Raw genomic sequence first — 14,879 nt, 5'->3', positions numbered from 1 at the left:
GGAATCTGATTGATTGATTGCTTCTGTGGACAGGTGTCTTTTATACAGGTAACAAGCTGAGATTAGGAGCACTCCCTTTAAGAGTGTGCTCCTAATCTCAGCTCGTTACCTGTATAAAAGACACCTGTCCACAGAAGCAATCAATCAATCAGATTCCAAACTCTCCACCATGGCCAAGAAAGATTTCTGGCTCCTAGGTGTCTTTTATACAGGTAACAAACTGAGATTAGGAGCACTCCCTTTAAGAGTGTGCTCCTAATCTCAGCTCGTTACCTGTATAAAAGACACCTAGGAGCCAGAAATCTTTCTGATTGAGAGGGGGTCAAATACTTACTTCCCTCATTAAAATGCAAATCAATTTCTAACATTTTTGACATGCGTTTTTCTGGATTTTGTTGTTGTTATTCTGTCTCTCACTGTTCAAATAAACCTACCATTCAAATTATAGACTGATCATTTCTTTGTCAGTGGGCAAACGTACAAAATCAGCAGGGGAACAAATACTTTTTTCCCTCACTGTAATCTCATTGGTTTTGAGGGTGCAGCAGGTCAGTACCTCAGGATGCTCAGAGAGAGAGAGCGCGCGAGAGAGAGAGTTGTAAATTCACACAGGACACCGAATAAGACAGAATAATTACACCAGATATAACAGACTGAACCGAGCCCCCGGCACATTAAACTATTGCAGCACTGAGACAGGGGTGGGTCTGGGGACACTGGCCCCGTCTGATGATACCCCCGGACAGGGCCAACCAGGCAGGATATAACCCCACCCACTTTGCCAAAGCACAGCCCCCACACCACTAGAGGGATATCAAATTACCACCAACTTACTACCCATAGACAAGGCTGAGTATAGCCCACAAAGATATCCTCCACGCACTAGCCCTAGGGGGCGCAAAACTGGACAGGACGATCACGTCTGTGACTCAACTCCTCAAGTGATGCACCCTTCCTGGGGACGGCATGGAAGAGCACTAGTAAGCCAGTGACTCAGCCCCCGTAATAGGGTCAGAGACAGAGAATCCCAGTGGAGAGGGACTGGCCAGGCAGAGATAGCAAGGGCAGTTAGTCGCTCCAGGGCTTTGCCGTTCACCTTCACACCCCTGGGCCAGACTACACTCAATCATATGACCTACTGAGGAGATGAGTCTTCAATAAAGACTTAAAGGTACAGACAGAGTCTGCGTCTCTCATATGGATAGGCAGATCATTCCATAAAAATGGAGCTCTATAGGAGAAAGGCCTGCCTCCAGCTGTTTGCTTAGACATTTTAGGGACAATAAGGAGGCCTGCGTCTTGTGACCGTAGCGTACATCTAGGTATGTACAGCAGGACCAAATCGGAGAGATTGGTAGGAGCAAGCCTATGTAATGCTTTGTAGGTTAGCAGTAAAACCTTGAAATCAGCCCTTGCCTTAACAGGAAGCCAGTGTAGAGAGGGTAGCACTGGAGTAATATGATCAAATTATTTGGTTCTAGTAAGGATTCTAGCAGCCGTGTTTAGCACTAACTGAAGTTTATTTGGTGCTTTATCTGGTTAGGCGGAGAGTAGAGCATTGCAGTAGTCTAATCTTTAACTGACAAAAGCATGGATTAGCTTTTCTGCATTTTTGTACAAAAAGTTTCAGATTTTTGCAATGTTACAAAGATGGAAAAAAGCTATTCTTGAAATATTCTTGATATGTTTGTATAAAGAGAGATCAGGGTCCAGAGTAACGCCGAGGTCCTTCAATTTTATTTTAGACGGCTGTACAACCATCAAGATGAATTGTCAGATTCAACAGAAGATCTCTTTGTTTCTTGGGATCTAGCACTAGCATCTCTGTTTTAGACCTATCTGCTGCCTGATACTGTTTACCATCAGATCCTCCTCTCCACCCTCTCCGAGTTGGGCATCTCCGGCACGGCCCACGCTTGGATTGCATCCTACCTGACAGGTCGCTCCTACCAGGTGGCGTGGCGAGAATCTGTCTCCGCACCATGCGCTCTCACCACTGGTGTCCCCCAGGGCTCTGTTCTAGGCCCTCTCCTATTCTCGCTATACACCAAGTCACTTGGCTCTGTCATATCCTCACATGGTCTCTCCTATCATTGCTATGCAGACGACACACAATTAATCTTCTCCTTTCCCCCTTCTGATAACCAGGCGGCGAATTGCATCTCTGCATGTCTGTCAGACATATCAGTGTGGATGACGGATCACCAGCTCAAGCTGAACCTCGGCAAGACGGAGCTGCTCTTCCTCCCGGGGAAGGACTGCCCGTTCCATGATCTCGCCATCACGGTTGACAACTCCCTTGTGTCCTCCTCCCAGAGTGCTAAGAACCTTGGCGTGATCCTGGACAACACCCTGTCGTTCTCCACTAACATCAAGGCGGTGACTCGATCCTGTAGGTTCATGCTCTACAACATTCGCAGAGTACGACCCTGCCTCACACAGGAAGTGGCGCAGGTCCTAATCCAGGCACTTGTCATCTCCCGTCTGGATTACTGCAACTCGCTGTTGGCTGGGCTCCCTGCCTGTGCCATTAAACCCCTACAACTCATCCAGAACGCCGCAGCCCGTCTGGTGTTCAACCTTCCCAAGTTCTCTCACGTCACCCCGCTCCTCCGCTCTCTCCACTGGCTTCCAGTTGAAGCTCGCATCCGCTACAAGACCATGGTGATTGCCTACGGAGCTGTGAAGGGAACGGCACCTCCATACCTTCAGGCTCTGATCAGGCCCTACACCCAAACAAGGGCACTGCGTTCATCCACCTCTGGCCTGCTGGCCCCCCTACCTCTGAGGAAGCACAGTTCCCGCTCAGCCCAGTCAAAACTGTTCGCTGCTCTGGCACCCCAATGGTGGAACAAGCTCCCTCACGACGCCAGGACAGCGGAGTCAATCACCACCTTCCGGAGACACCTGAAACCCCACCTCTTTAAGGAATACCTAGGATAGGATAAAGTAATCCTTCTAACCCCGCCCCCCCTTAAAAGATTTAGATGCACTATTGTAAAGTGGTTGTTCCACTGGATATCATAAGGTGAATGCACCAATTTGTAAGTCGCTCTGGATAAGAGCGTCTGCTAAATGACTTAAATGTAAATGTTTTAGTCAGAGTTTAAAAGTAGAAAATATGCTTCCATCCACTTCCTTATGTCTGAAACAGGCTTCCAGGGTAGGCAATTTTGGGGCTTCACCATGTTGTCCGCATAGCAGTGAAAGTTGTATTGTGTTTCTGATTGACAAGAGGTAGAATATATAGTGAAAACAATAGTAGTCTTAAAACGGAACCTTGAGCAACGCCAAAACTTACAATTGATTTGTCAGAAGACAAACCATCCACAGAGACCAACTGATATCTTTCTGACAGATGAGATCTAAACCAGGCAAGAACTTGTCCGTGTAGACCAATTAGGGTTTCTAATCTCTCCAAAAGAATGTGGTGATCGATGGTGTCAAAAGCAGCACTAAGGTCTAGGAGCAAGAGAACAGATGCAGAGCCTTGGTCTGACGCCATTAAAAGGTAATTTACCACCTTTACGAGTTCAGTCTCAATGCTATGATGGGGTCTCAAATCAGACTGAAGCATTTCGTATACATTATTTGTCTTAAGGATGGCAGTGAGTTGCTGCGCAACAGCTTTTTCAAGAATGTTTGAGAGGAATGGGAGATCGATATACGCTACTGGTCAAAAGTTAATAGTGATGAAATCAAAACTATGAAATAACACATATGGAATCATGTACTAACCAGATTCTTCAAAGTAGCCACCCTTGCTTTGATGACAGCTTTGCACACTCTTGGCATTCTCTCAACCAGCTTCACCTGGAATTATTTTCCAACAGTCTTGAAGGAGTTCTCACATATGCTGAGCACTTGTTGGCTGCTTCCCTTCACTCTGCGGTCCAACTCATCCCAAACCTTCTCAATTTGGTTGAGGTCGGGGGATTGTGGAGGCCAGGTTATCTGATGCAGCACTTCATCACTCTCCTTCTTGGTAAAATAGCCCTTACACAGCCTGGAGTTGTGTTGGGTCATTGTCCTGTTGAAAAACAAATGATAGTCCCACTAAGGGCGAACCAGATGGGATGGCGTATCTCTGCAGAATGCTGTGGTAGCCATGCTGGTTAAGTGTAAGGGCTGTCTAAATAAATCACAGACAGTGTCACCAGCAAAGCACCCCCACACCATAACACCTCCTCCTACATGCTTTACGGTGGGAAATACACATGTGAAGATCATCTGTTCACCCACACTGTGTCTCACAAAGACACGGCGGCTGGAACCAAAAATCTCCAATTTGCACTCCAGACCAAAGGACACATTTCCACCGGTCTAATGTCCATTCCTTGTTTTTCTTGGCCCAAGCAAGTCTTCTTCTTGTTGGTGTCCTTTAGTAGTGGTTTCTTTGCAGCAATCTGAGTTGCAGTTAACTCTAATGAACTTATCGTCTGCAGCAGAGGTAACTCTTGGTCTTCCTTTCTTGTGGCGGTCTTCATGAGAGCTAGTTTCATCATTGCGCTTGATGGTTTTTGCGACTGCACTTGAAGAAACGTTCAAAGTTCTGGAAATTTTCCGCATTGACTGACCTTCATGTCTTAAAGTAGTGATGGACTGTCATTTCTCTTTGCTTTTTTGAGCCGTTCTTGCCATAATATGGACTTGGTCTTTTACCCAATAGGGTTATCTTCTGTATAAAAAAAAATGTCCTGTCTTAGGTCAGTTAGGATCACCACTTTTTTTTAAGAATGTGAAATGTCAGAATAATAGTAGAGAGAATGATTTATTCCAGTTTTTATTCTTTCATCACATTTCCAGTGGGTCAGAAGTGTACATACATTCAATAGATATTTGGAAGCATTGCCTTTAAATTGTTTAACTTGGGTCAAACATGTTGGGTAGCCTTCCACAAGCTTCCCACAATAAGTTGGGTGAATTTTGTCCCATTCCTCCTGACAGAGCTGGTGTAACTGAATCAGGTGTGTAGGCCTCCTTGCTCCCACACGCTTTTTCAGTTCTGCAAACAACTTTTCTATGGGATTGAGGTGAGGGCTTTGTGATGGCCACTCCAGTACCTTGACTTTGTTGTCCTTCAGCCATTTTGCCACAACTTTGAAAGCATGCTTGGGGTCATTGTCCATTTAGAAGACCCATTTGCGACCAAGCTTTAACTTCCTGAATGATGTTGCTTCAATATGTCCACATCATTTTACTTCCTCATGATGCCATCTATTTTGTGAAATGCACCAGGCCCCCCTGCAGCAAAGCACCCCCACAACATGATGCTGCCACCCCCTTGCTTCACGGTTGAGATGGTGTTCTTCGGCTTGCAAGCCTCCCCCTTTTTCCTCCTAACATAACGATGGTCATTATGGCCAACCAGTTCTATTTTTGTTTTATCAGACCAGAGGACATTTCTCCAAAAAGTACGATCTTTGTCCCCATGTGCAGTTGCAAACCGTAGTCTTTTATGGCGGTTTTGGAGCAATGGCTTCTTCCTTGCTGAGCGGCCTTTCAGGTTATGTCGATATAGGACTCGTTTTACTGTGGATATAGATACTTTAGTACCTGTTTCCTCCAGGATCTTCACTGAGATTGATTTGCACTCTTCGCACCATAGTACGTTCCTCTCTAGGAGACAGAATGCGGCTCCTTCCTGAGCGGTATGATGGCTGCGTGGTCCCATGGTGTTTATACTTGCGTACTATTGTTTATACAGATGAACGTGGTACTTTCAGGCATTTGGACATTTTTCCCAAGGATGAACCAGACTTGTGGAGGTGTACAATTTTTTTTCTGAGGTCTTGACTGATTTCCTTTGATTTTCCCATGATGTCAAGCAAAGAGGCACAGAGTTTGATGGTAGGCCTTGAAATACATCCACAGGTACACCTCCAATTGACTCAAATTATGTTAATTAGCCTATCAGAAGCTTCTAAAGCCATGACATAATTTTCTGGAATTTTCCAAGCTCTTTAAAGGCACAGTCAACTTAGTGTATGTAAACTTCTGACCCACTGGAATTGTGATACAGTGAAATAATCTGTCTGTAAACAATTGTTGGAAAAATTACTTGTGTCATGCACAAAGTAGATGTCTTAACCGACTTGCCAAAACTGTAGTTTGTTAACAAGAAATGTGTGGAGTGGTTGAAAAACGAGTTTTAATGACTCCAACCTAAAGTGTATTTAAACTTCCGACTTCAACTATAAATAAGGTATTTCTGTTTTTTATTTGTAATACATTTGCAAAACATCCCACATACCTGTTTTCGTTTTTGTCATTATGGGGTATTGAGTGTGGATTGATGAAGAAAAAAATGTATTTAATAAATGTTAGAATAAGGCTGTAACGTAACAAAATGGGAAGGAATCTGAATACTTTCCGATGCACTGTGTAGTGGATTTTCCAATGGAATTATCCCTTCATTTAGACTAGGGCCAGGCGATCTAATCTGGTTTTGTGCAATTTTATTTTTGATTTTTTAAAATTATTATTATTTTTTTTTTTAATGCCTGTATCGCAAGAATATGAGCGTTTAAATCCGCTTGATCTCATGTGGTATTTTTCGTCTCGTCTCTTTTGCTCCTTATGTGCTGTGTGCACCTTTCCATTTGCACCAGAGATCTGTATATAATGAGGAGATGCTCATGTCTCCGCCCTAACAATGGGAGTCATTGTCCCAAAGGCAGGCTTAGGTCCCAAATAAGCCAATAGAAACGCATTGGGTTTATTTTCGACAGATTTAGGCGAGAGTGAAACATCTCCATTCGCCTCTTTTTCTCTCTTTACACACTTCAAGCCCCTACCCCTGCCACTCACGTCAACAAAGATGAGAGATCACGTCAACAAAGATGAGAGATCACTTCTTCCTCTCTGACAAGCAGTTTTAACTCACTATTTGTGTTTGAGGTTTGGTCCAACAGAATCGGTCATATAGACACCCAAACAAATTGAAGCATTATTTTACTGTAATATAGGAGAAGTTAACCTTTCAAATTATACCCTTTTTATGACTTAACTCCTAAAGTTGCGCACAGAGCAGACACTAGTAAAACAGGAGTATCAATGAACATTTATTCTAGAAAATGTATGCTCAGTTTGTTGCGCGCTGCATTGCGGTGCCATGTACCACTAGCAGCATTTTACCCAGAGGTTGTTATACCAGCTGTCAGGTTTATGTTTTATAAATGTGCAATATGCATAAAACACAATTATTTATGGAATTATATAAGTAACTCGTTTTATTTATGAGAAATAAGGTAGGCCTCTTAATTTCAACATCTGAACAAATTGGACAGGCAAACATTCTCTTCAAACAGTTGGAGATGGACCTTGTTAGCTAGCAAATAGATCTAAATTGGCTGAACTTTAAATATGAAGATTAGCTGGCTACTCACTAGGAAGTGGGCTTGTGCTTGAGAGGTTATGGTACCGGTGTTCATTTTCTATAATGCCTGCTACAAGAAGTTAGTCATTATTAGCGAATGTGCATTCTGCATGGTTCTGGTTAACAAACAGAGCATTTTCATAAACAGACTTGAAAGGCAGATATCAGTGATTATTTTTATAAAATAATTACATTATCAGTGGGTGTTATGGTTGGAAGGTTTACATTTTGCCTAGGTATGCCCTGAATTCATTATATTATTGCTGACTGTTTGAAATGCAGTGTATTTTACCTTTAACACGTTGACACGTATGAACACATGGCTATGATCATTGTCATTAGAACGTCTAGTTACGATTGATGCTACAGTCAGCGTTTGGGCGGGCCAGTGTTTTTTTTCACAGAAACATTTTGCACAAACACTCTTCACAATGTTATGTCCTCAATGTGAGCAGTTTATTTTTGGATGCAACATACACAGAAGTAGCAACAGCATAACACAATTCTCATCCACGTCTGAAAATGTGTTTCACCAAGTCCAGTCTTTGATGCCTAACCAAACCATTGTGTACCAAAACAGTTGGACGTAGGAAAAAAATGTTATTGGCCAAGTCCCTAGTATCCTTATCCGCTTCCTTGAAACAATGCTCTTCCCATCGCTAACTTTTCTCTTGGTGACTTTTCTTTCCTTGCCTCTTTCCAGATTTAGGCGCACCATTTTGGTGAATGAGGTCAGATAAATGGCATTGGGGCTGGGAATGATGAAATCATTCCCTGCTGACTGATGTAACGCTGTGTGGCTTCAGGAAATCCTGTGCTGCTGCCATGTTCCTGTAATGCAGGAGGAAGCGAGGGGGTGATTGGGATAACAGTTTGGGATTATTCCCGTAATGGCTGTCTATGGGGCCCGGGTGAACCTTATCTTTGCCCGCCATTGTGTTTTTAATTCCTTTCATCGTGTCAGTTGATTTCTCTCCTCTGACATGGCAAAATGGCCTCTATTGTACACGACGTCAAGTCAGTGCCTCGAGTAGGGTTGCAAAATCCCGGTTGGAGGATTCCCGGAATCAGGAGTGAATAAGCAGGAAGTCCAAAATCCTCCAACCAGGATTTCTGGAAAACCAGGGTATTTATTGAAGTTCCTGGAATTTTTCTCTGCAGTTAGTTACCAGAATAGATAGCCACTGTTCATGATTATGTTATGTCGACCTGAAATGAACGTGCTCTTAGTCATGTAGGCTTTCAGCTATTTTGTTCAAGCTATTTTGTTCACTTTGCATGCAGGCCAAAAGAACATTTTTAGATTACAATCTCGCCACTGGCCATATTAAAGTTAAGAAAGTGGTTTAGTGGTCTTCCCTTTAAAGTCTCTACATTTGAATGGACTGTCTCTTCAACCCCATCTACATTTAAGTGGACTGTCCCTTTAAATCTATCTAAATTTAAGTGGACTGTCTCTTTAAACCCATCTAATAACCTCTCACTCTCTCTTTCCAGCACCTGGCCCAGTGGGATGCGGGAGACGCATAGTGCCTGCTGCAGCTGGTGAAGGAGCTGATCCAGCAGTACCACCAGTACCAGTGTCTGCGCGAGAGCTCCCGGCTGCTCTTCGAGTACGATAGCCTGCTCAAGGACCCCAACTATTGCAGAAGCGTGGAGATCTACACCGGGCACAAGAACAGCTGGGTATGCTACATGATACAGCCACATCGAAGGACATGGTTACAACCACTCAGAGTTGTGCACATTATGTGGTTCAGCATTCATCTTCGCTTTGTTTTAAATGTTTGTATACACACACACACACATTATTTTTAGAAGCTTTATATTGGTTTCATCTTATGGACAGACTGATATGAAGCTATAGTTTCTCTGATTCTCTTAAACATTTGACCTTCCACATCTAAACCTCATCCTCCCGAGTGGCGCAGCGGTCAAAGGCACTGCATCTCAGTGCTAGAGGGGTCACTACAGACCCTGGTTCAATTCTAGGCTGTGTCACAACCGGCCGTGATCGGGAGTCCCATAGGGCGTCGCGCAATTGGCCTGCCGGCGCACAATTGGCCCAGGGTTAGGGTTTGGCCGGGGTAGGCGTTATTGTAAATAAGAATTTGTTCTTAATTGACTTGCCTTGATTTTAAGAATGTGAAATGTCAGAATAATGGTAGAGAGAATGATTTATTTCAGCTTTTATTTCTTTCATCAGTTTCCCAGTGGGTAAGAAGTTTACATACACTCAATTAGTATTTGGTAGCATTGCCTTTAAATTTATTAACTGGGGTCAAATCTTTCGGGTTGTCTTCCACAAGCGTCCCACAATAAGTTGGGTGACTTTTGGCCCATTCCTCCTGACAGCTGGTGTAACTGAGTCAGGTTTGTAGGCCTCCTTGCTCACACACGCTTTTTCAGTTCTGCCCACAAGTTTTATATAGGATTGAGGTCAGGGCATTGTGATGACCACTCCAATACCTTGACTTTGTTGTCCTTCAGCCATTTTGCCACAACTTTGGAAGTATGCTTGGGGTCATTGTCCATTTGGAAGACCCATTTGCGACCAAGCTTTCACTTCCTGACTGATGTCTTGAGATGTTGCTTCAATATATCCACCTAATTTTACTTCCTCATGATGCCATCTATTTTATGAAGTGCACCAGTCCCTCCTGCAGCAAAGCACCCCCACAACATGATGCTGCCACCCCTGTGCTTCACGGTTGGGATGGTGTTCTTCGGCTTGCAAGCCCCCTTTTTCCTCCAAACATAACGATGGTCATTATGGCCAACCAGTTCTATTTTTGTTTCATCAGACCAGAGGACATTTCTCCAAAAAGTACGACCTTTGTCCCCATGTGCAGTTGCAAACCGTAGTCTGGCTTTTTTATGGCGGTTTTGGAGCAGTGGCTTCTTCCTTGCTGAGCGGCCTTTCAGGTTATGTCGATATAGGACTCGTTTTACTGTGGATATAGATACTTTTGTACCCATTTCCTCCAGCATCTTCACAAGGTCCTTTGCTGTTGTTCTGTGATTGATTTGCACTTTTCGCACCAAAGTACATTCATCTCTAGGAGACAGAACGCGTCTGCTTCCTGAGCGGTATGACGGCTGCGTGGTCCAATGGTGTTTATACGTGCGTACTGTAAACAATTGTTGGACAAATTACTTGTGTCATGTGCAAAGTAGATGTCCTTACCGACTTGCCAAAACTATAGTTTACTTATACTTGTGTACTATTGTTTGTACAGATGAACGTGGTACCTTCATGCGTTTGGAAATTGCTCCCAAGGATGAACCAGACTTTAGGAGTTCAAAAAAAAAAAATGTTTTACAACAATTCTGATGTCTTGGCTGATTTCTTTTAATTTTCCCATGATGTCAAGCAAAGAGGCACTGAGTTTGAATGTAGGCCTTGAAATAAATCCACAGGTATACCTCCAATTGACTCAAATGATGTCAATTCGCCTATCAGAAGCTTCTAAAGCCATAACATCATTTTCTGGAATTTTCCAAGCTGTTTAAAGTTACAGTCAACTTCTGACCCACTGGAATTGTGATACAGTGAATTATAAATGAAATAATCTGTCTGTAAACAATTGTTGGAAAAATGATGTCCTAACCGACTTGCCAAAACTATAGTTTATTAACAGGAAATTTGTGGAGTGGTTGAAAAACAAGTTTTAATGACTCCAACCTAAGTGTATGTAAACTTCCGACTTCAACTGTATCTGCTCTGGATTGTTAAGTGGACCTGTTCTTTAATTTCTTGATTTCCTGTTTAGATTTTTAGATTATTTGTGTTACATTTACATTCTACTGCACTGTTGGAGCTAGTAACATAAGAATTTTGCTGCACCTGCTATATATAAGACCTGCATTTATGTTATGCAACCATTAAACTTTGATTTGACACTCCCCACTCATATTGCGCAACTAACTAACCTACTACTGTTATGGGACAGAATGCCTTGATGGGAGAAAAAATAACAAAAACAGTTGCACAACTAGAAGGATTGCAGATTAGGTTTGCCTCTGAAGGATGTGGTGAGGGTTGGTGTGGGCAACAGACAATGATTATGTTTTAGATGGCTACATCTAGGCATTTTATTATCTGCATTATAAATTTGAACATCCTTTGAATTGGAACAGTTGGTAATTGCATTGATCATGTCTCATGTTTTTTTTTTTTGACTAGTAAATTACTCAAAATCCAATGAACCTTTAGAGTTAGATAATCATAAAATGAACTGCATTGAACATCCAAAGAGCAAATATATCCCTAAAATCAGGAAATACATCTCCATCATTTGCCATAAAATAGGCATAATAAGACAAACAAATTAGATTCAAACAGATAATCTCATTTGCAATGCACTCATCTTTAGCCATCCCTAATCATTCCCATGTAGTGCTCCTGTGTTGTTTCAATATGACCTGTGTGTGTGTGTGTGTGTGTGTGTGTGTGTGTGTGTGTGTGTTATCCTGTGCGTGTGTGTTCTCCATCTGTACACGGTGTGATGTTTTTTTTCCTGTCTCTCGTGTTCCAGGTGGGGGAGTTCCCCGCTCGCTTCCTGCTCAAGCTCCCTGTGGATTTCAGCGACATCCCCGTCTATCTCCTCAAGGTAACCAACCAGCCAACATCCCCTCCTTCATACATATATTTGCACACACAGAAAGGAATACGAGTTCGTGCGAAGGCAAATTCTCACTGTGTCCTTTATGCATGCAGCACAGCATATACAGTATACAGGGTGTGTTCCAAATACAGAATGTGAGTGTATTAGGGATGGGCATGAGTACTGTAAAACTAAACATGTTATATTGAGAGCGTGGTTAACAATCAGAAAAAATGTACGATTGAAAAATATAAATATTTTATGGCAAGCGCTTCTGATTGGCTGAGGGGGGGCTGTTTCAGGCACATAGCAGGAAGTGGGCACTATCAGCATGGCGGCCAAACACAGCAAGGTTTGGAAGTATTTTGATCAAACTGATGAAACTCATGTACAATGCAAACTATGCAATATCAAGCTCCCCTATCAGAGCACAACTACCTTCATGAAAATCATATGCTTATCAAGTACAAATAAATTCTCAGAGGGGGACAAGCAGCAGCAATCTCACATCACATCTTTTGCTACTGCAAAGCAACGCTGTGACCCCGCCAGAGCAGAGACGGATTCATGATTGATTCTCAAAAGGCACTTGTTTTTTATTGACTGAATATATACAGTATGGAGCAATTAGATTTTAGTTCATATTTAATTACCTAACCTACCTTTACATTGTCCTTTTGATTCCTAACATAAGGCTTCTAGAAGGTAGTGCCACTGCTGACGTTACCGCCTTTTTGAAGATTGTGTTCCATGATGTAATATAAAAAAAATTTAATCAAATGTATTTATAAAGCCCTTCTTACATCAGCTGATGTCACAAAGTGCTGTACAGAAACCCAGCCTAAAACCCCAAACAGCAAGCAATGCAGGTGTAGAGGCACGGTGGCTAGGAAAAACTCCCTAGACTGGACCAGCAAGGAGTCATCAGGCCAGGTAGTCCTGAGGCATGGTCCAAGGGCTCAGGTCCTCCGAGAGAAAGAAATAAAGAGAATTAGAGAGAGCATACTTAAAATTCACACAGGACACTGGATAAGACAAGAGAAATACTCCAGATATAATAGACTGACCCTTGCCCCCCGACACAAAATACTGTAGCATAAATACTGGAGGCTGAGACAGGAGGGGTCAGGAGACATTGTGGCCCCGTCTGATGATACCCCGGGCAGGGCCAAACAGGCAGGATAAACCCCACCCATTTTGCCAAAGCACAGCCCCCACACCACGAGAGGGATATCTTCAATCATCAACTTATCCTGAGACAAGGCCAAGTATAGCCCACGAAGATATCCCCCACTGCACGAACCCAAGGGGGGGTACCAACCCGGACAGGAAGATCACGTCAGTGACTCAACCCACTCAAGTGACACACCGCTCCTAGGGACGTCATGGAAGAGCACCAGTAAGCCAATGACTCAGCCCCTGTAATAGGGTATGAGGCAGAGAATCCCAGTGGAGAGACGGGAACTGGCCAGGCAGAGACGGCAAGGGCGGTTTGATGCTCCAGTGCCTTTCCGTTCACCTTCACACTCCTGAGCCAGACTACACTCAATCATAGGACCTACTGAAGAGATGAGTCGTCAATAAAGACTTAAAGGTCAAGACCGAGTCTGCGTCTCTCACATGGATAGGCAGACCATTTCATAAAAATTGAGCTCTATAGGAGAAAGTCCTGCCTCCAGCTGTTTGCTTCGAAATTCTAGGGACAGGAGGCCTGCGTCTTGTGACCGTAGTGTACGTGTAGGTATGTACGGCAGGACCATTTCGGAAAGATAGGTAGGAGCAAGCCTATGTAATGCTTTGTAGGTTAGCAGTAAAACATTTAAATCAGCCCTAGCCTTACCAGGAAGCCAGTGAAGCGAGGCTAGCACTGGAGTAATATGATCAAATTCTTTGGTTCTAGTCAAGATTCTAGCAGCCATGTTTAGCACTAACTGAAGTTTATTTAGTGCTTTAGCTGGAAAGTAGAGCATTGCAGTAGTCTAACCTAGAAGTGACAAAAGCATGGATTAATTTGTCTGCATCATTTTTGGACAAAAAGTTTCAGATTTTTGCAATGTTACGTAGATGGGAAAAAAGCTCTCCTTGAAACAGTCTTGATATGTTCGTCAAAAGAGAGAACAGGGTCCAGAGTAACGCCGAGGACCTTCGCAGTTTTATCTGAGACGACTGTACAACCATCAAGATTAATTGTCAGATTCAACAGAAGATCTCTTTGTTTCTTGGGACCTAGAACTAGCATCTCTGTTTTAGTCAGAGTTTAAAAGTAGAAAATGTGCCGCTATCCACTACCTTATGTCTGAAACACAGGCTTCCAGGGAGGGCAATTTTGGGGCTTCACCATGTTTCATCGAAATGTACAGATGTGTGTCGTCCGCAAAGCAGTGAAAGTTAACATTATGTTTCTGAATGACATCACCAAGAGGTAAAATATATAGTGAAAACAATAGTGGTCCTAAAACAGAGCCTTGAGGAACACCAAAATGTACAGTTGATTTGTCAGAGAACAAACCATCTACAGAGACAAACTGATATCTTTCTGACAGATGAGATCTAAACCGGGCAAGAACTTGTCCGTGTAGACCAATTAGGGTTTCCAATCTCTCCAAAAGAATGTGGTGATCGATATCAAAAGCAGCACTAAGGTCTAGGAGCACGAGGACAGATGCAGAGCCTCGGTCTGACGCCATTAAAAGGTCATTTACCACCTTCACAAGTGCAGTCTCAGTGCTATGATGGGGTCTGAAACCAGACTGAAGCGTTTCATATACATTGTTTATCTTCAGGAAGGCAGTGAGTTGCTGCGCAACAGCTTTTTCTAAAATCTTTGAGAGGAATGAGAGATTCAATATAGGCCGATCGTTTTTTATATTTTCTGGGTCAAGGTTTGGCTTTTT

At 43.1% G+C, this 14,879-nt stretch overlaps 1 pseudogene; it reads left to right on the top strand.

Annotated features, from left to right (window-relative positions):
- The window catches only part of LOC106602899 (BRISC and BRCA1-A complex member 2-like), a 187,559-nt pseudogene that overhangs the window by 51,489 nt on the left and 121,191 nt on the right, over window positions 1-14,879 (top strand).

Source organism: Salmo salar, chromosome ssa01 (assembly GCF_905237065.1).
Source record: "Salmo salar chromosome ssa01, Ssal_v3.1, whole genome shotgun sequence".
Lineage (NCBI taxonomy): Eukaryota > Metazoa > Chordata > Actinopteri > Salmoniformes > Salmonidae > Salmo > Salmo salar.
This window is presented reverse-complemented; position numbering and strand designations above follow the sequence as displayed.